General features: G+C 42.5%; 1 pseudogene; it reads left to right on the plus strand.

Moving 5' to 3' along the window:
* LOC149744677 (non-histone chromosomal protein HMG-14 pseudogene) overlaps positions 1 to 23,378 on the plus strand; it is a 35,077-nt pseudogene continuing 11,699 nt past the window's right edge.

Below are 23,378 nucleotides of genomic sequence, written 5' to 3' on the forward strand. Positions count from 1 at the left end.
GTCAGGGGCCCAGAGATAATTCATAGTCAGTGAGAAAAACATATTTTTTAATTTTTGGATTCACAGACAGCTTTGTTTTTAAAGTCAATCCTAAGGCTGCTGCCGGTTTTTTTTCTTATTAAAAAAAATTTGGCTCAGAGGCACATACCAAGAATATGTGGGTACGCACGTGTAGAATTTATTCCATTTTAAATTTTGAACAAATTACATTACAGGGAGCTTCCGAAGCCCATCTCCAATTACAGATTTGCCTTCGAGGCTGTCAGTTACTAACCCTCTCCCCAGCAACCTTCCCCCAAATCAGCCTCTTGGTCCCTTCAAAGAAGTGAATTTTTCAAAATAAGTCAACAAATTGGCTCAGCTACCATATCACTCTTAAAAACAAGGGGGAATGTGTGCTCTTTCCCCTTAAAGGCTCTGTTCCCAGGTAACTCTGGTCTTAATTACATACAAAAGACCTCACTGTCTTCAGGCTTTTTCCCTGTGGTACAAGTTGGGCTGCCGAGAGGAAGGGCCAAGGCTTTGCTTTCCCAGGTCATTTCCTCCCGCTCTCTTGACCTCTGCGTTTTGGATGGCTCCATGGTCAGTCCTCGGATCTCTTCTAGCCATTCTGACTCCCTCCAGTGTCAAGTTTTAAATACCACCATCTATACGTTGATGACTCCCAAATTCCATCTCCAGCCAGACCTCCCTTCAACTCCAGACTTGCAGCCAACCACCTGCTTGACATTCCACTTCAACATCTGACCCCACAGGGCTGAAACTGAGGCCCTAATCTTACTCTCACAGTCTCCTCCTATCATCTTTCTCATCTCTGTTTTTGACAACTACATCCTTCCCTACTGCTCAGGACAGAAACGTAGGAGTCCTCCTTGGCCGTCTTTCTCATATCTTTTGGGTCAACCTTCAAGTCATTGGCAGAACCTGCCTGCCTCTTCCCCACCTCCATTCCTGTCCGGGATGGTTGAGGTCACCTCCCAACTCCTTCCCTGCATTCATTCACCCTTCCCTGCCTTCAGACTCTTCTCACCAGCGTGGCCACAGTGGTCTTGTTCAAAAATAAATCAGATCTTATTACTTCTCTGCTTAAAACCCTCCCTTGTCAGAAAAAGGCCCCTCTGCCATACCAGCACCGTTTGTTAAAAAGTCCATCCTTACCCCAGTGATTTGGTATTGAATTTTCTTACTGCTTCCACAGCAGAAGTAATTTGTTCCTTATTTTAAGCAAAAATTTCACCTTCTGCCTAAGAGATTTCTGAACATTTTATAGAGCTTGTTAATCTCTGAGCACCACTGGACCTGAGAAGTTTCTGGACTACTGTGTCTGAGGTAGTGAAATTGGAATGCAGAAATATTGAGCAGCTCACTCAAGTTCATACAGAAGTCAAGTCCTGTTCTGAGTCTTTCTGTTCCACCAGCCTTCAAGAAATTCCAGGAGAGCTTTTCATCTTTACACCATCTGGGACAATGGTGTTTAAGTGAAAATATAATATTTTACACTGATCTTGGCAAAAGAAAATAATTGCAGAGGCCGTACGTACATTTCTGAAAGTAGGTATCTTTGTGTTCAAGAGAAAAATCTATACTTGAAGTAACTTGTGGCACAAAATATAGGATAGATGCTTAAACTATAAGAATTACTCCAAGAACCTTAATTTCAACAGTCCTTATCTAATATAGTTAAAATGAAAATCTTAATATTGATTACACATAGAAAGTTATTTATTTATTTTTACATCTTTATTGGAGTATAATTGCTTTACAATGGTGTGTTAGTTTCTGCTTTATAACAAAGTGAATCAGTTATACATATACGTATCTCCTCCTGCATCTCCCTCCCTCCCACCCTCCCTATCCCACCCCTCCAGGTGGTCACAAAGCACCAAGCTGATCTCCCTGTGCTATGCGGCTGCTTCCCACTAGCTATCTATTTTACGTTTGGTAGCGTATATATGTCCATGCCACTCTCTCGCCTCGTCACAGCTTACCCTTCCCCCTCCCCATATCCTCAAGTCTATTCTCTAGTAGGTCTGTGTCTTTATTTCTGTCTTACCATAGAAACAATTTTTAAAAGACAACTAAATGCCCTGAACCTAAAGAAAAGGGCCTAAAATTTGGAATTCTCTTGCTAACTCTTGATAGCGGCATTTTGAATGAACAATAAATCTCCCGTCATTAATGAGTAATGAATAAAATATAGTGAATCAAGGGCAAGTCTGAGAAAATACAAAGTTACCCTCTTCCAAGAGCAAATAATTAACACATGTGACAGGCCCAGCGTGCTTTTGTTTGAGATCATTTTGTTGATTTTTCCAGGCTTCTGCCTTTCTGCCTCGCTAATCAAAGGAGACACAGTACAATCAGACACAGTCAGACGCGGCTTGCTTTCCAAGCAGCCTTCCTCTAGGACACGAGACAAGCATTCTCCTTCCTGAGTGTGCTCTCCTGTTGCCTGCGTTGTGGTCTAAAGCAGCAGTCCCCAACCTTTTTGGCACCAGGGACCGGTTTCACGGAAGACCATTTTTCCACAGACGGGGTGGGGGTAGGGTTGCAGGCGGTAATGCGAGCGATGGGTAGCAGCTGTAAATACAGATGAAGCTTCGCTTTCTTGCCCGCCGCTCACCTCCTGCTGTGCGGCCCGCTTCCTAACAGGACCAGTACCGGTCTGACGAGGGGTTGCGGACCCCTGGTCAAAAGCGAGGAGGCCACGCCCAGAAGCCAGAGGCCTCCTATCTGTCAGAGATCAGAGTGAAGTCCACTCAAGGGGCATCATTTCGTTAAACTTTTTTATTTGGAAATAATTTCAGATTTATAGAATAGTTGTACAGATAGTACAGAGTTCCCCTATATCCTTCACCCAGCTTTCCCTAATGTCTTATGTAATCATGGTACGTTTATCAAGTATTACTAACTAAGCCACAGGCTTTAGTCAGATTTCACCAGATTTTCCACTAATGTCCTTTTATTGTTCCAGAATCCAAAGTTCAATCCAAAGTTCTACGTTGCATTTAGGGAGCAATAATTTTTTAGAGCAATTTGGGGAAGCAAAACAGCATTAGATTCTTCCCTATATTCATTTCAGAAGGTAGGCTTATTGGATAGGCGTCGTTGTATTGGGCTGCATAACTGGGGCCAACTAGGGGCCTAGGAGGGCTTGCACAGGAGCAAGCTGCTGGTGAGCTAGTTAAGAAGGGACAGAGTATTTGCTTTTCACCTGAAATTTTCACTTTTTCCCCAGTACTTGCATCTGATGGGAAAAGGCCTCTTTCATTGTACTTAAAACTTCTCCTTTCTCTCCCTGAGGGCAGTAACTTGATATTCTCGCCTTTCACTTCTGGCACATACTAGCTAATTTTCTCTGTATCTAAATGAGTTTAAAATAAGCAGGGATTTCTACCCTAACATTATTAACAAATGTCAGCTCAGCTCTGAAAATAGTGCTTGGGAACTGCTACTGTTTCAGAATCCATAAAGGGAGCACAAAGAACCAGCTAATCTTTGCAAACATCTCCCACCTATGGCCAATTTAAAAAAAAGAAAAAAGCCCAGAGGTTTGTATCTTTATGACATTCTCTGCTCCTGTATCACCCTTGAGAGAGAAGTTTCTTGGATTCTCACATGATTTGCGTGGCTCCCTTTTGGCAACTAAAATTCTTCCCTGAAGACGGTTTCTTTGGATGCAGGAAAGCAGATGAGGAGCTAAAAAGTATAGATTCAGGGGCAATGAATAGATTCAGGTGTGGTGAGGAGGCATTTTGATGCTTGAAGAAAGTCAGAAACCAGTGTTAAAAGCCGCCATTGGCGGGGTCACTGGAGGGAGAGTTGACAAAGGGTGTTCCCGGAGAGTGGCTTTATCTTAATGGGAACAAGAGGCCTTGGCGCTTGGCTATCTCTTAGGTTCAAGAGGAAAACATTTAAAAAACTTTGCAAAAGACACTGTCATTTTCTAATTTAGCATTTTATGTTCACGCATTTCTTCATCCAAGAGCCCAGATAAGAATTAAGTAAAGTGCTTCTCTTCCTGTCACTGAGCAGTCCAGGAGGTGTTTTCTCAGGTTTTGAGGCAGCTCAGCCCTTGATCAACATTTCAGAGGATTCTACTGGCTGAATTTCTAGATCGTTTTAAAGATTTTTAGGGAGAGCTCACCATATAACATGATACATCATGTTCGTGTGTAGTCAGCAGTGATAATCAAGCTCTCTACTTTTTAAGGCATTTTTAAAAGAAATCAATAAAATTTGAAAAACCTCACTCCGTTTCAAAAGACTGTTATATCCATAGACCATTGTGATTTAAAAAGGCTTTTCTGCTGCTGCAAGTGAAACAAAGAAACCATAGGAAAAAAATGTCTTGGCTTATTGTAGATGCACCTGTCGAGAGAATAGCGTTTACTTAGCTGAGTTACACGGAGGTGGACGGATTGCCTTGCTTAATTATGGCTCAAGCATACCCACCTCCTTCGATGTCATCCACACCATGTGGCAAGTTCCCTTGGGGACCCACACTGTGAAATAAATCTCTCAGGAAAGAGCTTATGTCTTCAGGCCCCCAAGATGGCCTTTAACCCAGGGAAGCCAAAGACAGAGAAATAGTGTAGGGGTGACTTCTTAGTAATATTCTCTGTGGGACCCCTTTGTTCAGTGATTCCACACCTGTTCCCCTCTAGAAGTGTAATGGACGGTAGGCGTCTGCCTGATGGCCCACTCATTCCCTGTCAGATTTGGGCCACAGTGTCGGAAGGTGCAAGCCAAACAGTTTTCCCAGTTTCAGGATGGCCTGGGAGCCGGGTCAGCCACAGTTCACCCAGCTCGCTCCCTCCTGTCCACAGGATCATTCTTTGTGCCTCTTCTCACAAACCTCCAGCCTCTACTCTGGGTTTTGTGCCCAGAATTTGTTTTGGAGGCCTCAAAGGCAGTGCCACGCCTGCGCCTTCCAAATTCTTCCCAAAATAAACAGATGGTAGAGGAGTGGAGAGTTTCTTATCAAATCTCCCTCAATTGGTAGCTGCTACCCAGTAGCTTAGAGCTGAAAGGGCCCGTAAGAATGAACTGTTTTCCAGGCTGGTAAAATAACTCTTTATCATGTTACATTTAGTACATGTAAAAGAATGCCAGTAACATATATTTAGATTATGAAGTGTTATAATAACAAGAATACCCAGGAACTTCCACTCACTTCAGTTCTAGAAAATAATCAATACTTCTGGTTCCTTTTGCATGGTTTCCTGCTGCCCCCGCCCCCAGAGTTACCACAGTCCTGGGTTTTATGTTTATTATGCCTTGTTTTATATATCTAATGAATATTATTTTGATTTGGTTTTGAACTCTGTCAAAATAATACCCTGCCACCCACATGCTTCTTTCACTCAATTTTACGTTTTAACTTTCAGCCATGTTTTTGCAGTTCATTTTTACTGCTGAATGTTACTCGATTCTGGGAACATGCCACGATTTCTATAAGCATCCTCTCATTACTGGACGTTTGGTTCGTTTCCAGTCCTTTTTTCTCTTACAAACATTGTCACTGTGCACATTCATCCTCACATCTGAATCATTTATTTAAGAGTTGCTCTCGGGTGAGTTTCACCTAGAAGTTAAATTGCTTGTAGGGTCTGTGAGTGCTCAACTGCACAAGATGCTGCCACAATGTACCAATTTACTCTCCCATCTGCTCGGTATGAGTCCTCATTATTACATTTCTTAATTTTTGCCCAGTTAATGGGTATAAAATAATACCTCATGGTGATGCAGATTTGCATTTTCCTGAGCACTAATGAGGCTGAATATTTTATTATATGTTCATTGGCCATTCATGCTTCCTCTTCTGTGAAATTCCTTTTTGTGTCTTGCTCATTTTTCTCTGAGGACATTTGTCTTTTTCTTACTGACCTATAGGAGTATTCTGGATACTAATCCTTTTTCAGTTATCTGTGTTGTAAAAAGTCTCCCAGTTTGTGGCTTGTCTTTTAATTTTCTTTGTAGTATCTTTTGATGAATAGAAAAGTTCTTAACCTACCTTTTTTTTCCTTTAAATATTTATTTATTTATTTATTTGGCTGCACCGGGTCTTAGTTGTGGCACATGGGATCTAGTTCCCTGACCAGGGTTCGAACCCTGGCCCCCTTCATTGGGAGTGCAGAGCCTTAGCCACTGGACCACCAGGGAAGACCCTACCTTTTTTCAATAAAAGAGAAAATAGGCACAAATAGGTAAGAGGAATTTTTCAATATAAAAGTATTACTATAGAAGAATGAAGTTGGACCCTTACCTAACACCATATACAAAAATTAACTCAAAATGGGTTAAAAACCTAGATGTAAGAGTTTCAGTTTTGTGAGATGAGAACGTTCTAGAGATCTGTTGCACAACAATGTGACGGTGTATAACATTGTTGAACTGTACATTAAAAGTGGTTAAGATGGTAAGTTTTAGGTTATTTTTTTATCACAATTAAAATTTTTTAAGTGTTGTAGCTAATGCCATCTATTATTTATTGAGTGTTTACTCTGTGCCAGGCACTACGATACCCACCTTATACACATTATCTTTTTATTTCATTTATTCTTTTTTTTTTTTTTGGTTTATTCTTTACAACCCTGAGAGAGAAATTACTGTTTCCCCTCATTTTCCAGAGACAGAGACAGGCTCAGTGAGGTTAAGCAACTGCCCAAGGTCACACAGCAACAAGCGCTGAGCCCAGGGTTGGAACCCTGATCCAGCTGATCCTGAAGGGAGATCTTAGCTGCTCCACTGTACTGTCCAGTAAGCAGCAGAGCCTGGCCAGGAGCCATGGACATCCTCTTCCCACCACACCACTAGGCGTCTTTCTCTTCAGCTTTGGTCCTTCCAACACAGCTTCTCCAGGCATCACCACGCCATCACTCCTAAACATCTTCTTTGGGAAAATTGGCCCAAGTTATGCCTATATCACGTAACTGTTATCTGCAATATAAATAGGACTCCTCTTTCTGTTTCAAAACACTGCTCATGTCATTGACAATTCGTGCTCATTCCTGAGATACAAGTTGCTATTTCTGGAAAGTTATTTTGCATGGCATCTTGCCCCAGGGCCCTTGGCCTGCTTAATCTGGTATCTCAATTGGCAGAACACAGTGCAGCCCTCTGGATTTGATTATGTGTCTAAGCTGCAACTTTGGCTGTTCCCAAACCTCCCCTGCCTCCCTCCATCCCCACCCCACCCCCTCGCTCAAAACAAAGTGCCAAGAGGCTGATGGTTGACCTAATGGCAGGGAGGTCTGCAGAAAGAAGAGCCCACAGGGCAAGCCTGGCAGGTTTTCCGGCCTCTTCCAAAGTGGATTTCACTGAGAGCAGAAACTTATCCCATTCCTTCACTTCTCCAGTGATGCTCTAGCCAGTGCAAGCGCTGGGCACCGGGTCTACAGTGGGGAGTGGAATGGTCACTCCTCCCTGCCCTTGTGGAGTTTACATTCTCAAGGGGGGTTAGATCTGATTAACACAAGATCTGTGATATGAATTAAAGGGCGTGTGAAGGGGAACAGCTCAGGGGACCTTCTTTAAACTGGGTTCATAGGAGGCCTCTCTAAGTTAGGATATGCAGTCGGCCAGGTGAAGAGCCCAGAGAAGAACATTCCAGGCAGTGAGGGTAGCAAGTGCCAAGGTCCTGGGGCAGGAAGGAGTGGGGTCTGTGGCTTGGCCTATTCTGAGGAAGGGAAAGCAGGCCTGGGTGGCAGGAGCATGGAGGGCAAGGATGAGAGTGACAGTGAAGTGGGGGAGGGAAGCAGGGGCCAGGCCATCACAAGCAAGAAGCCATACAAATTGCCTGGGAGCCTATGGCTGAAGCGCCATCCCAAGGTTGGCGGAGGGGCTGGAAGGGAGGGCCTCCAGGGGAGTGACATTTAAGCAAAATCTTATAGCAGTGATTCTCAAAGTGTGGTCCCCAGACCAACAGCATAAGCATCACTTATGAATTTGTTAGAAATGCAGGTTCTCAGGCCCCACCCCAGACCTACTGCATCCCCCAGAGCACAAAGGACCAAGCCTGTACCCAGTAGATGCTCTATGTACTGAATAGTTGAGTTGCAAGCTGCCCAGCTCCATAATGTGCCCCAGTGTTAAAACGCAGAGTTCCTGTGATGGGGGCACACCGCGGCCAGCGGGTCGCACCCACCCGGGCACGGAAGAAGGACAGGGCCCGGCTCACGTGGGTTTGGCTGATTTCAAGGTGCAAAAGTAGAGACAGAAAGTGAGAGAGCGGCATGGACATATATACACTACCAAATGTAAAATAGATAGCTAGTGGGAAGCAGCCACGTAGCACAGGGAGATCAGCTCGGTGCTTTGTGACCACCTAGAGGTGGGATAGGGAGGGTAGGAGGGAGACACAAGAGGGAGGGGATATGGGGATATATGTATACGTATAGCTGATTCACTTTGTTATACAGCAGAAACTAACACACCATTGTAAAGCAATTATACTCCAATAAAGATGTTAAAAAAAAAAAAAGTAGAGACAGAAATGCATCTCTACAGCTCTGCCAAGTGAAACTTCACACTTGGCCTCCCTGTGCCCTGGGGCAGTGCTTAGACTTTTACAAGGTGTGGAAGGAATGAACATTCATTGGAAGACTTTAAACTGGTTTTGAGTTACAAAAATCAGGCCAAAAACAAACAAACAAAAAAAAAAAACAAAGGCAAAAACACCAAGTAGAAGAGAAATTACCTAATCTTCAGCCTCAGCTAACTCAAGACCAGCTGCAGAGGGTGTTACCATATTATCTGTTAAGAAAACCCACCTTGGGGCTGGGAACCAGCCTGAGACGTCAACCCCTGGGGGTCCTTTTTAAAAGAAAGTTTTCCGCCTGCGATCAGAACAGAACAGAACGCTCACTTTTAAAAAGCCGCCTCCTACAGCGCTGCAGAGCCTCAGTCCTGGACACTTTAATCGCCCTGAGAGAGCAGGTTAATGGGCTTTTAATGAAAATAGAACCCAAATGGGCATTGAGTCCTATTTTTTTGCAGCCAGGGGCGCTGCCAGAGTTGCAGTTCCACAGGTGTTAGGGCTGGCTCCCTTTATGCAGTGAGACCCTGCTGAGAATTACCTAAGGGAAGTGGGCTCATGGAGTCAATAATTTGAAAGTCCACAAAAAGCAGTTGGCAAACTCTCTCATCTGTGGCCTGTTCTATCCAGGAAAAGACAGGTCAAATCATGTCCTCAAATCACCACAGGCGTTAAAAGCTTGGGCGTGGCATGTCCGGTACCGGTGTGGCCAGTGAAGTTCATTGGCTGCTCCTCCAGCCAGTTCCAATCTTCAAAAAGTAAATAGGGTGCCGGTTTTCATCTCATTAGTGGTTCTAGGCAGGATCATTTAGTAATGAAGGACTCAGGTCCTGGGCTGAAGCCACCTGGGTTCGAAGCCCACGTTGGCCACTTTAGAGTTGCCCAGCTTGGGGGCAAGTGGGGTACCTCTGCGCCTCACTTTGCTCATCTGTAAAATGGGTGTCATGATTGTACTGGTGTTGTAGGGTCTTGAAAGAACTGATTGGGTGGTCTGTAAAGTGCTTAGAGCCGTGCCACACCCACGGTAAGCCCTAGAATAGTGCTGGCTAGTGGGGGAGATTGGGAATCAAGTAGACATGACGATTTCAGACAAGCATAGGCCCAGGAAGCAGGTACGCAGACTAATGTGATGGAGAAACTGCGAGAGGGCTGGGGGTATAAGGAGTAGGCAGGCTCACAGAGGCAGCGAGAACAGAGGCCCCGGGCAGGAAAGGCCAGGGCGGCTGGAACACAGTGGAAGGGAAGGAAGCGACAAGTGTTTTTAGCTGCTGGTGAGGGCCAGACCCTACAGGCGCTTGGAGATCAGGGCAAAGGTATTATAAAAGCGACAAGGAAACAGAGAAGCAACTGAGCCCAGTTATCTTTTTAAAAGCTCGGAGACCATTCTGGCAGCTGTGCAGGAACAGACCAGGAACAGACAGGTCCGGGAGGGATGGCCTTTGGGAACAGGGAGACCTCTTGGGAGGCTGCTGCGATCGTGCAGGGACAGACGGAGCTGCCTGGACCAGCGAGGGGATGAAAGAAGTGAAGGGAGCAAAGGACGCGGTGACGACAGAATGTGGGGGAGGGAGAGAAGTGCAGGTCCAGACGACGTGCAGGTTTGTGGCCTCGGAACCGTGATGAGAAAGCCCCAGGGAGAAACAGGTTTGGCCAAGATGATATAATCCCACCTGGCCAACAATGTGGCCTCTCCGCCTTTACCCTGGGCGCGCTGTGTGTAGTTTCCCACTGGGCTTTTGTCACTTAATTTCCAAGCTGCTCCAAGATCCTCACGATCGCTGCTCGTGCTTAGGGCATAAGAATGTGCAGTAGGTCTGCGCTCCCGTTTACATAACCACCTGCCCCTGCCCGGTGACTGAGCCTGTTTCCAATCCTGACAGTAACCAGGATCGTGGTCCTTCCTGAGACTTCCTGGCAGCTTGGACGTGGAGCCCCTGAGCAGCCCCATGGTGGGGGGAAAGCACTTCGGAGTTTGGAGGCTTTTTTAATCTTAGAACTCTTTCATTGTTTAACTGTGTGTGTTGTATTTGGTTACATAAATAATATGTAAAAGATTCAGACAATCCAGAACAGAACATGAAGTCCCCTTCACCATTACCTCCCCTGCCCATCTCCCAGCGCCTCCCTGCAAGTAACCATCATCAACAAACAGGCGGCTTCCTTCCAGACCCCTTTCAAGGCCTTTACACTCTTACGCTCGTCCTTTATGTATGTTGGACCTTATTATACATCTGTTTTTACCAAATAATACATCTTGTGGGAGAGTCAGAGATCTAGCTACCATGTTTTCTTTTTTTTAACAGCTGCACAGTTTTTCTAATATGGTGGTATTATATTTTATTGAATATTTTATTTTGTTTATTTTATTTACTCACCTTCTCTGAGGGTTTGGGCTGTTTACTAATTTTCACAATGCTTTCATGAATGTCACTGGACTTATATTCGGGCTCACAGGCAAGAATTTCTGTCCAGCAGATTCCTGGAAATGGAATTGCTGGATCAAAGGGCAGGTACACTTAAAATTTTCATAGCTTCTTCCAAATTATCCTCCCCAAATGTGCCATTTTCTTAAAAAAGAAAAATGCCTTTGGTTACAAAAAGTAATTCATGTTCTTGCAAAACGTGTACAGAATACAAATAAGACCAGAAAAGAAATTTTAACACACTCATAATTCCATCACCCAGGAATAACAGCTATTAACATATAATTTAGTTATTTGAGCTTTTTACTGTATCTCACAAAGATCTTTTCAAGTCATTAAAGCGTCTTCTCTGGTGACTTTCTAGGTTGTTAACGTGGTTTAGGGACAAGACGAGGAAATCTTGTGTGGAAGGAGGGAAACTAAAAAGAAATTTTTTTTTTTTTTTTTGCGGTACGCGGGCCTCTCACTGTTGTGGCCTCTCCCGCTGCGGAGCACAGGCTCCGGACGCGCAGGCTCAGCGGCCATGGCTCACGGGCCTAGCCGCTCCGCTGCATGTGGGATCTTCCCGGACCGGGGCACGAACCTGTGTCCCCTGCATCGGCAGGCAGACTCTCAACCACTGCGCCACCAGGGAAGCCCTAAAAAGAAATTTTTTAAAGACTGTGCTAAACAGTTGATAACCCATGTGCAGGATACGTTCACCTGAACTACGTATGTAGAAGAATTATTCTACAACGCTGGTTCTTGGATGTCTCTGAGAATCTGATAAAGCTGCCTCCTTCCCAGCAATGTGTATGATCACACAATTTACATATAATTTCAGGGGTTCATGTCCCTTGTCCCCCCCCACCAGAAAAAATTCATTGTCTACAGCATCATTTTAAATGGTTGCATGGAATGCCTCAGGGTGGCTGAAGTACAGCTCTTGTAACCCATAGGGTGTTAAGAATATGGACTCGAGGCAGACACACCCCATCAAATCCTGGCTCGACTGCGTGCTCTTCAGTCCCTCTGCCTGTTCCCTCACTTGTAAAATCCAGACAATAATAGGTGGGTTATAGGGTGGTCGGGAGTTTAAAGCGTTCATGTGCGTAAAATGTTTAAAACAGGGTCTGGCACATGGTAAGTGCTAATTAAATGTCAGCTCTTATTATTTCCAGTGTTTAGCTTTTATAACATTTCTAACTCTATTTTTGCACACTTCTGTGATGATGTCCCAGGGATAAATTCCTAGATGTTGAATAGCTGCGTGTAAGCATTAGCGTATTTATAAGATTTTGGATACATAATGCAAAACTCCTCTATAAGGATTCAGATTCAATCATTATCTAGGACTGAGTTTCCAGTGGTGAACAGATGGATGAAAATCCATGCCTTGGTGGAGTTTACATCAGAAAAGGGGTAGACCGTGAACAAAATAACAATGTGACCTATTAGAAGGTGACAAGTGCTGTGGAGAGAAATGAAGCAGGGCTGGGGTGGGAGGGCTGGGATGGGGTGGCGGTTGAGGTTCTGAAGGGACCTGAAGGAGGCAGGGAAACGGGAGGACCATGTTCCAGGCCGAGGGGACAGGTATGAGGGCTTGGGGGCAGGGACGTGCAGGGTGTGCCTGAGGGGAATCCAGGAGGAGAGGAGGACAGAGCCGGAAGGTGGCAGGGACACTTCACGGAGGGCCCACAGGCTGAATCAAATTACACTTCGGGAGCAGTTTTAATTCTGTCCAACGATCAGTCTAGGAAGGATGAAGTAGGTGTTCAAGGGGACAATTGGAATGAACTGAAATTATGTCTTCCTTGTTTCAGTCTATGCTTAAGGGCACTAAAAGGAAAAGACAGCTCTCAACGTTTCTCCAAGAAAATCAGAGGTTCCTTGTTTTCTGAGTAAAACATGTGAATGTCTCGCCTACTCAAGTCCACTCTTTTTTCTTTTTTTTCTTCCTAGAACAGTAAGAACCAAGAACAAAATGAAAGGCACAAGCTTGTTTTGTTTGTTCCTGGGCTGTGTTCCCGGGACAGCCTGTTTGCCAGGTGTGTGATTCTCAGATGATGTTTATCAAGGGAACTTAGGTCTACAAGTCTGAAATAACATTGCCTGGGGTCGAGGGTCCCTGGGCCCCATGCCTCACCCCCTCCTGTCTTCCCTTCACCCCGCGGCCACAAAGCATCAGTCCCAGAGATGCGTGCAGGGGGCAGAAAGGCCAGCTCAAAGGTTGCAGTTCAGGGCAAAGAAGTAGCAAACCACAAGTTCATCTTGGGGACACCATGGCGGAGATAAGTGACCTGGAATTTCTACCCACTTCCTCCAACTGCAGAACCTCTGCTTCAAATAAACCAGGAAGTTCTGGGGGCTTGGGAAGGACCAGACTTTGAGCTGAAATGGTTAGAAATGAGGGGAGACGAATGGGTGTGGAAGTGAGGCTGGTGGGTGTGGGTGTTGCCATATGGGGTCAAAGCTGAGCCCTGACAGGACGCTTGCCCCTCCTGTTTGGGTGTCATCTACACCTTTACAGGCGCTCCCATCGGTGACTCAGCTGGTCAACAATATGTCATTGATCGCCTACCGCGTACACTAGGCACAGGGCCGGTGCCACAGGAGAGGTTATAAAGAATCGTACCCGGAGGAGCTGCCAGTTCCCGCCGGGGAGGGAGGGACACTTTGCTCCACTTGTTGGCTAAGTGCTCCGCAAGCCTTGCCTGCTCCAAGTTAACACCAATCAGCTGGATGTTTCTTTGTCTCCACTCTCTCCCTTCCTTCCCTCCCTTCTTTCTGTTTTGCAGGTGGTACAGTTTTGTCATTATGAGATGGGGTTAGACATAATAGATAACTTCTCCAAATAACGGTACCTCAGTTTAAATTTTTAGCCAACTTCAAGCAAGTTTAAATGCTCATTGAAAAAGTAAAACTATATAAAAACAACCAAAGAAGAAGGGCAAACCTTCACCGCTTTTACTTCCTGCTCTTCCTCTCCCGAGATACCCGCTGTTAACATATCAGTATTTATTTTCCAGCTTAGACCCTTTTTTCCCTGTACACACCTATTTCTGCATACAGTTTTTATACAGAAAGAGTATAAACTCTTGTTTAATTCACTTCTGTACTTCCAGCTTCAGGAACATGATAGACACTGAAAATATTTGTTGAACAAATGAATTGAGAATTTCTGAAATTTGACCGTCTCATTTAAAAATGCACCATGGACGGCCTTCCATGTCATCCAGCTCATTCTTTCTATGGCTGCGTAGTATTCTATAGAATGTCTGCACGGTTGTTCAACCACAACCCTATTGTCAGACATGGGCTTACCCCTGCCTTCAGTATTGAAGCCCTTGCGCCTACCTCCTCCCACACTCACGTGAGTATTTCTCTAGGCAACTGCGGTAAACAGAGTAATGGCTTCCCAAAGATGCTGGCGTCCTAGTCCTCAGAGCCTGTGAATTTGTTTCCTTCCATGGCAAAAGGACTTGCAGGTGTGATTAAGCTGAGGCTCTCGAGACAGAGAAAGCCTTCTGGATTATCAGGTGTGTCCAATATAAGGCACCTTATAAGAAGGAGGCAGGAGGCTCATGGTCTGGAGGGGAGATGCGCGGAGGAAGTCTGGGGAAAGCAGGAGCTGTGCTGACAGAGCAGAGGTTGGGGTGACGCCATTGCTGGAAGGCGCCATAAGCCAAAGAACGCGGACAGCCTCCAGGAGCTGGAAAAAGCAAAGAAATGGACTCTCCTCTAGAGCCTCCAGAAGGAATGCAGCCCTGCCGGCCCATTTTGGACTTCTGACCTCCAGAACTGTGAGATAATCAATTTTGGGGTTTTTTTCCAATTTTTTTATAGTGATAATTTTATAGTGATAAAGTTTACTGTCTTAACCATTTTTAAGTATACCGTTCAGTGGCATTAAATACATGCATAATGTTTCATCAACACCATCCATCTCCATAACTTTTCATCTTGTAAAACAGAAATTCTGTACTTATTAAACAATCACTCGCCATTGCCCCCTCCCCTCTGCCCCGGCAACCAACCTTCTACTTTCTGTCTCTGATTTGGGCCACTCTAAATGTCTCATATAGTGGAATCATATGGTATTTGTCTTTTTGTGGCTGGCATATTTTACTTAGTATAATGTTCTTAAGATTCATCCATATTGTAGCATATGTCAGAATTTCCTTCTTTTTAAAGGCTGAATAATACCTCATTTTATGGTGGTGGATTTCTAGGCAGAACTGAGACAGTCATTCTTAGCTGAGACGCCAAGAGGTGGTTAAAACAGTATGAGAACATCAAGGTAGCTGATTCCAAGCAGAGAAAACAGCTGACAGTGTAGCGATGTATTTGAATCTGCTGTAATTAAGATTTTCCACAGGCTGTGGGGTGGGTGAGAGACCTCGTTGACAATTTTATCAAACTTGTGATGTTTAAATTCAACAAAACGTTTACATAACAGATTTCAGAAGGAAATTAAATCTGTTTTTGTTTCACTTTTCTATTTTTTAAAAATATAAATGGGCTAAATGAAAGCTGATTTGATTAGATGTAGAATACTAAAGTGTGTAAATATGTTGGGGTCTAAAGCCCGTGGAGACACAAACAGGTGTGAGAAGTTCCATGCTCTTAATGATCAAAAATGGGTGTGTAAAATCCTAGAGAAGCTTTAATTAAACAGTTCAAAAAAGGTAGCTCCTTTCTACAGGTGTTTTGCAGATTTTGTTAGTTGTAGATTCTTTTTTGCTGTGTTGTAAAACAAAAAACAAAACTAACTTTTAAACCAGAAAATTGTTTACCCATTCATCTGTCAATGACCACTTGGGTTACTTGTACGTTTTAGCCATTGTCAGTAATGCTGCTATAAGCATTGGAGTACTAATACCTCTTTAAGATCCTGCTCTCAGCTCTTTTAGGTATGTATCCAGAAGTGGAATTCCTGGATCATATGGTAATTCTAAAATTTTTTGAGGAACCTTCATACTGTTTTCAACAGCAGCTGTATCAGGTTTCTTTTTTTTAAAATTTATTTTATTTTTGGCTGCGTTGGGTCTTCATTGCTGCACTCAGGCTTTCTCTAGTTGTGGTGAGCAGGGGCTATTCTTCCTTGCAGCGCATGGGCTTCTCATTGCGGTGGCTTCTGTTCTGGAGCACGGGCACTAGGCATGGGGGCTTCAGTAGTTGTGGCATGATGGTTCAGCAGTTGTGGCTCATGGGCTCTAGAGCGTAGGCTCAGTAGTTGTGGTGCACGGGCTTAGTTGTTCCGTGGCATGTGGGATCTTCCCAGACCAGGGCTCGAACCCTTGTCCCCTGCACTGGCAGGCGGATTCTTAACCACTGCGCCACCAGGGAAGTCCCTGTACCAGTTTTTAATATTCGCATCAGCAGTGCTCAAGGGTTCCAATTTCTCCACATCCTCACCAACACTTGTTTTCTGGTTTTTTTTTTGTTGTATGTTTGTTTGTTTGTTTTTAGTAGTAGCCATTCTAATGTGTGTGAGGTGATATATCATTGTAGTTTTGATTAGCATTTCCCTAATGATTAGTGATACCGAGCATCTTTTCATGTGCTTATTGGCCATGCATATATCCTCTTTGGAGAAATATTTATTCAAGTTCCTTTGCCCATTTTTTTTAATTTTTAAAATTTTTATAAAATTTTAAAAGTTACACTAGATTTGTTGTTATTACAAAATATTGGCTATATTCCCTGTGTTGTACAATACATACCTGTAGCCTATCTTACACCCAATACTTTGTACCTCCCACTCGCCCACCCCTATATTGCCACTTCCCTCTTCTCTCTCCCCATTGGTAAACCACTGGTTTGTTGTATTTTTTAAGATTCCACATATAAGTGATATCATACAGTGTTTGTCTTTCTAACTTATTTCACTTATCATAATGCCCTCCAACTCCATCCATGTTGCTGCATATGGCAAAATTTCATTCTTTTTTATGGTTGAGTAATATTCCATTGTGTGTGTGTGTGTATATATCACATCTTCTTTATCCATTCATCTGTTGATGGACACTTAGGTTGCTTCCGTATCTTGGCAATTGTAAATAATGCTGCTGTGAACATTGGGGTGCATGTATCTTTCCGAATTAGTGTTTTTGGTTTCTTTTTTATATATATATACCCGGGAGTGGAATTGCTGGGTCATATGGTAGTTCTGTTTTTAGTTTTGTGAGAAACCGCCATACTGTCTTCCATAGTGGCTGCACCAATTTACATTCCCTCCAACAGTGTACAGGGGTTCCCTTTTCTCCACATCCTTGCCAACATTTATAGTTCATGTTCTTTTTAATGATAGCCATCCTGACAGGTGTGAGGTGATAACTCATTGTGGTTTTGATTTGCATTTCCCTGATGATTAGTGATGTTGAGCATCTTTTCATGGGCCTGTTGGTCATATGCATTCCTCTTTGGAAAAATGTCTATTCAGTTCTTCTGTGCATTTTTAAATTGGGTTGTTTGTTTTATCAATGTTGAGTTGTATGAGCTGTTTATATATATGATGATATTAATCCTTTATCAGACATATAATTTGCAAATATTTTCTCCCATTCAGTAGGTTGTCTTGTGGGGTTTTTTGTTGTTGTTGTTTTTGCGGTACGCGGGCCTCTCACTGTTGTGGCCTCTCCCGTTGCGGAGCACAGGCTCCGGACACGCGGGCTCAGCGGCCATGGCTCACGGGCCCAGCTGCTCCGCATCATGTGGGATCTTCCCAGACCAGGGCACGAACCCGTGTCCCCTGCATCGGCAGGCAGACTGTCAACCACTGCACCACCAGGGAAGCCCCAGGTTGTCTTGTTTTGTTGATGGTTTCCTTTGCTGTGCAAAAGCTTTTAAGTTAAATTAGGTCCCATTTGTTTATTTTTGCTTTTTACTTTAAACCCTTATATATATGATTAGCAAATATTTTCTTCCATTCTGCAGGTTACCTTTTTACCCTGTTGATATTATCTTTTGGTGCACGAAATTTTTAATATTCATGAAGTCCAATCTATCTTTTCTGTTTTGTTGCCTATACCTTTGGTGTCATGTTCAAGAAATCATTGCCAAATTCAGTGTCATGAAGCTTTTTTCCTGTTTTCTTCTATGGGTTGTATAGTTTTCAGTCTTACATTTAGGTCCTGATCCATTTTGAGTTAATTTTTATACTTGGCACTAGGTAAGGGTCCAGCTTCATTCTTTTGTGTGTGGATATCCAGTTTTCCCAGCACTATTTTTTTTTTTTTTTTTTTTTCCGGTACGCTGGCCTCTCACTGTTGTGGCCTCTGCCATTGCAGAGCACAGGCTCTGGACGTGCAGGCTCAGTGGCCATGGCTCACAGGCCTAGCCGCTCCGCTGCATGTGGAATCTTCCCGGACCGGGGCACGAACCCGTGTCCCCTGCATCGGCAGGCGGGCTCTCAACCACTGTGCCACCAGGGAAGCCCTCTCAGCACTATTTTTAAAAAGATTGTTGTTCCCCCATTGAATGGTCTTGGCACCCTTGTCAAAAATCACCTGACCATATATATGAAGGTTTATTTCTAGGCTCCCTATTTTATTTAATCAGTCTATCTTTCTGTCTTTATGCCAGTACCACACTGTTTCTAATACCATAGCTTTGTAGTAAGTTGAAATCAGGAAGTGTGAGTACCCCAGCTTTGTTCTCCTTTTTCAAGATTGTTTTGGCTATATGGGAAGCCCTTGAGATCCCATATGAATTTTAAAATGAGATTTTCTATTTTAAAATCCCAATGATGTTTTTTGAAGGTAGAGATTGCATCGAATCTGTAGATAACATTGGGTAGTATTGATATCTTAACAATATTAAGTATTCCAGTCCATGAACATCAGATGTGTTTCCATTTATTTATGTCTCCTTTAATTTCTTTCAGCAATGTTTGTAGTTTTCATTGTACAAGTCTTTCACCTCCTTGGTTAAGTTAATTCCTAGGTATTTTATTTTTGATGCTATTATAAATGGAATTTTTATAATTTCCTTATCAGATTGTTCATTGTTAGTGTATAGAAATGCAACTGGTTTTTGTGTGTTGACTTTGTATCCTGCTATGTTGCTGAATTCATTTATTAGCTCTAATAGTTTTGGTTTTGTGTTGTGGAGTCTTTAGGGTTTTCTACATAGAAGAGCATATCATCTGCAGAGATCATTTTACTTTTCCATTTTTGATGCCCTGTATTTCTTTTTCTTGCCTAATACTTCTGGCTAGAACTTCCAGTACTATGTTGATTAGTACTTCCAGTACTATGCCCAAAAGTGGGCATCCTTGTCTTGTTCTTGCTCTTAGAGGAAAAGCCTTCAGTATTTCACCATTGAGCATGATGTTTGTTGTGGGTTTTTCCACACATACGGCTTTTATTATGTTGAAGTACTTTCCTTCTTTTCCTAGTTTGAGTGTTTTTCTTACCATGAAAAGGTGTTGAATTTTGTCAAATTCTTTAGCAGCAATTTAGATGATCATATTTTTTTTCCCCTTCGCTCTGTTAATGTGGTGTATTACATTGATCAATTTTATGTTGAACTATCGCATTCCATGAATAAATCCCACTTGGTCAGGGTGTATAATCCTTTTAATATGCTGCTGAATTCAGTTTTCTAGAATTTTGTTGAGGATTTTCCCATCAATGTTCATAAAGGAAATTGGTGTGGTAGTTTTTTGTTTTGAGTTTTCTTGTTTATTTGCTTGTAGTGACTTTGAATTCAGCATCAGAGTAATGCTGGCCTCATAGAATGACTTATGAAGTGTTCCCTCCTTGATTTTTTGGAAAAGTTTGAGGAGGATTGATATTAGCTTTTTTTTAAAGTTTGGTAGAATTCACCAGTGAAGCCATCAGATCTGGGGCTTTTCTTTGTTGGGAGATTTTTGATTACTAGTTCAGTTTCCTTACTAGTTACAGGTCTATTCAGATTTTCTATTTCTTCATGACTTAGTATTGGTAGGTTTTATGTTTCTAGGAGTTTGTCCATTTCATCTAGGTCATCCTGTTTGTTGGCATATAGTTGTTCATAGTATTCTTATCCTCTTTATTTCTGTAGAAATGATAGTAATGTCCCCACTTTCCTTTCTGATTTTAGTAATTTGAGTCCTTTTTTTCAGTTCATCTAAGGTTTTGTCAATTTTGTTGACCTTTTCAAAGAATCAGCTTTTAATTCCATTGATTTTTGTCTACTTTCCTATTCTCTAATCTTTTTTTAAAAATTTTTATTTATTTATTTTTGGCTGCATTGGGTCTTCATTGCTGTGCGCAGGCTTTTGCTAGTTGCCGCAAGCGGGGGCTACTCTTTGTTGCGGTGCGCGGGCTTCTCATTGTGGCGGCCTCTCTTGTTGCAGAGCACAGGCTCTAGGCGCGTGGGCTTCAGTAGTTGTGGCGCATGGGCTTAGTTGCTCTGCGGCATGTGGGATCTTCCCAGACCAGGGCTCAAACCAGTGTCTCCTGCATTGGCAGTCAGATTCTTAACCACTGCGCCACCAGGGAAGTCCCCTATTCTCTAATCTTTATTTCCTTCCTTCTGCTAGTTTTGGGTTTAGTTTGTTCTTTTTCAAGTTCCTCAACTTGTAAAGTTATGTTCTTATTTTGAGATCTGTTTTTTTTAATGTGTTTATAGCTGTGCATTTTCCCCTTAGGACTGCTTTTGCTACATTATAGTTTTGGTATGTTGCATTTTTGTTTTCATTAAAACTAAGGAGTTTCTAATTCACCTTGTGATTTCTTCTTTGATCCATTGGTTGTTTAAGAGTGTGTTGTTAAATTTCAATATATTTGTGGATTTTCCAGTTTGCCTTCTGTCACTGATTTCTCACTTTATCTCATTGTGGTCAGAGAAAATATGATAGTTATCTTTTTAAATCTATTGACACTTAATTTTTGTGGCCTAACATATGGTCTAACCTGGAAAATATCCCCGTGCACATAAGAAGAATGTATATGCTTTTGGTGGTGGGTAGAGTGTGCAGTGTCTGTTATATATAGTTGGTTTGTTGTATCTATTTTCTTCTGTCTGCTTGCTCTATCCATTATTTCTCTCTTTAATTCTGTCAATTTTTGCTTTATTTATTCAGTTGTATGTCATTAGAAATGTAAGTGTTTATAATGTTACAGCAAGAGGATACATCACATTTCTATTAGTATATAATGTCCTACTTTGTCTCTTGTAAACTTTTTGATTTAAAATCTGTGTTGTCCAGCGTTAGTACAGCCACCCCTGCTCTCTTTCGGTTACTGTTTGCATGGAATATCTTTTTCCATTCTTTCACTTTTGATCTGTTTGTGCCTTTTGATCTAAAGTGAGTCTCCTGTGGATAGCATATAGTTGGACTGTGTTTTTATAACCATTTTGCCAGTCTGTCTTTTGGGGAGTTTAATCCATTTACATTTAAGAGTAATTATTGGGAAGGAGAGACTTCTGTCATCTTATTTGTTTTCTATACATTTTACGGCTTTGTTTCTCACTCCCTGTATTACAGTACTGTCTTCCTTAGTGTTTAGTTGACTTTTTTTTTTTTTTTGGTAGTGAAATGTTTAAATTCCTTTCTCATTCCTTTTTGTTTATATTCTATAGCTATTTTCTTTGTGGGTACCATGGGGATTACATTTAACATACCAAAGTTATAACACTCTTATTTAAATTTATACCAGCTTAACTTCAATAATATACAAGAACTCTGCTCCTTTACAGCTCCATCCCCACCCCTTGCTGTTGTTATCACAGAATTACACCTTTATACATTGTGTGCCCCAGAATAATGTAAACTAATAATGATTTTTAATGCATTAGTCTCAAGTCATTTAGAAAACAAAGTAGAATTATAAGGCATTGTTACAATAATGTTAGCTTTTATAATTACTTGTTTATGTACCTTTATTGGGATCTTTGTTTCTTCATATGGTTTTGAGTTGAATCTTTTTCTTTCTGTTTCTCAGTCTTGATTATTTCCATTGTCCTATCTTCAAGTTCACTGATTCTTATGCCTGTTCAAATTTGCCTTTGAATCCCCCTAGTTAATTTTTCATTTCAATTATTATACTTTTGAGCTCCAGAATTTCTTTTTGGCTTCTTTTTAGGTTTTATGTCTCATGATTGATGTTTCCATTTTTGTTCATACATTTTCCTGACTTCTTCCAAATCTTCCTTAATCTTTGAGCATCTTTAAGACAGTTGTTTTAAAAGTTGTTTTGTCTGCTGTATTTGCCATCAAGTCTTTTTCAGGGATAGTTCCTGTTGGTTTTATTTATTTTTTCTTTGAATGGGCCATACTTTTCTGTTTATTTGTATGCCTTATGATTTTTTTGGAAAAAATTTGAATATTTGGATTTAATAATGTGGTAATTATGGAGACCAGATTCTCCCTCTTACCCAGAGTTTGCTGTTTTTTGTTACTGCTTTGTTTAACAGCGTTTTTTTGTTTGTTTGCTTCCCATTGCTATAGGCTTTCTATGTGACAAGGATCAGCTGAGGTATAGTTTAAAGTCTTGGGTCTTTTCAGAGCCTTCCCTTGGGCATGCACGATCACTTGCTAACTTCCCCCATATATGCAGTTGTTTTGCATGTCTGATGGTTAATTTTGTGTCAATTTGCCTGGGCTAAGGAATGCCCAGATAGCTGGTAAAAAATTATTTCTGGGTATGTTTGTGAGGGTGTTTTCAGAAGAGATTAGCAAAGAGATTAGAAGACAATCAATACACTGAGTGAAAAAGATCTGCCTTCACCAACGTGGGCAGGCCTCATCCCATGCATCAAGGGTCTGAATAGAACAAAAAGGCGGAGGAAGGGCAAATTATCTCCCTCTTTTTAAGCTGGGAGGTCCATCTTCTGCTGCCCTCAGAGATATCAGAGCTCCTGTTTCTTGCACTAGCAGCTCCTCACCCCCTGGTTCACAGGCCTTCAGCATTTTACTGAATTATGCCCATGGCCTTCCTGCTTCTCCAGACTGCAGATCATGTGACTTCTCAGCCTCTGTAACATGAGCTGACTCCTATAATAAATTTCATATAGATATACATAGAGAGGGAGATATCCATATAGAGATATCAATCTACATATATCATATTGGTTCCGTTTCTCTGGAGAACCCTAATACAGTATCCTTGTCTTTAATGTTTGGCTCTAAAAAGGAGGAAAAAGAGAAAAATGAAGAGGGCAGTAAAGGGCACCCGCCCTTTAAATCCCCTGGAAGTCACTTCAGCTGGAGGTGGAGGGGCAGCAACAATCTAGTCAGAAGCAGCAATGGGAAGTCGGAGTGTAGATCGCCAACATTTGCAGCACAGGGTCCTCTTGCCCAACCGGGCTCCCACAAGCTGTATGCAAACAGCTGCCCACTGTGGGAATGGGGGATGGGTAACTGCTATGCTCAGAGCTGAAACTGACCAAAACGAAGCACAGTTTACCTGTCCAAGCCTTCCCCTGGAAGTTGCAATCCTTCAGTA

Source organism: Delphinapterus leucas, chromosome 20 (genome assembly GCF_059928025.1).
Source record: "Delphinapterus leucas isolate spDelLeu-1000000601 "Yukka" chromosome 20, BTC_Dleu_Yukka2, whole genome shotgun sequence".
NCBI classification, from domain to species: Eukaryota; Metazoa; Chordata; class Mammalia; order Artiodactyla; family Monodontidae; genus Delphinapterus; species Delphinapterus leucas.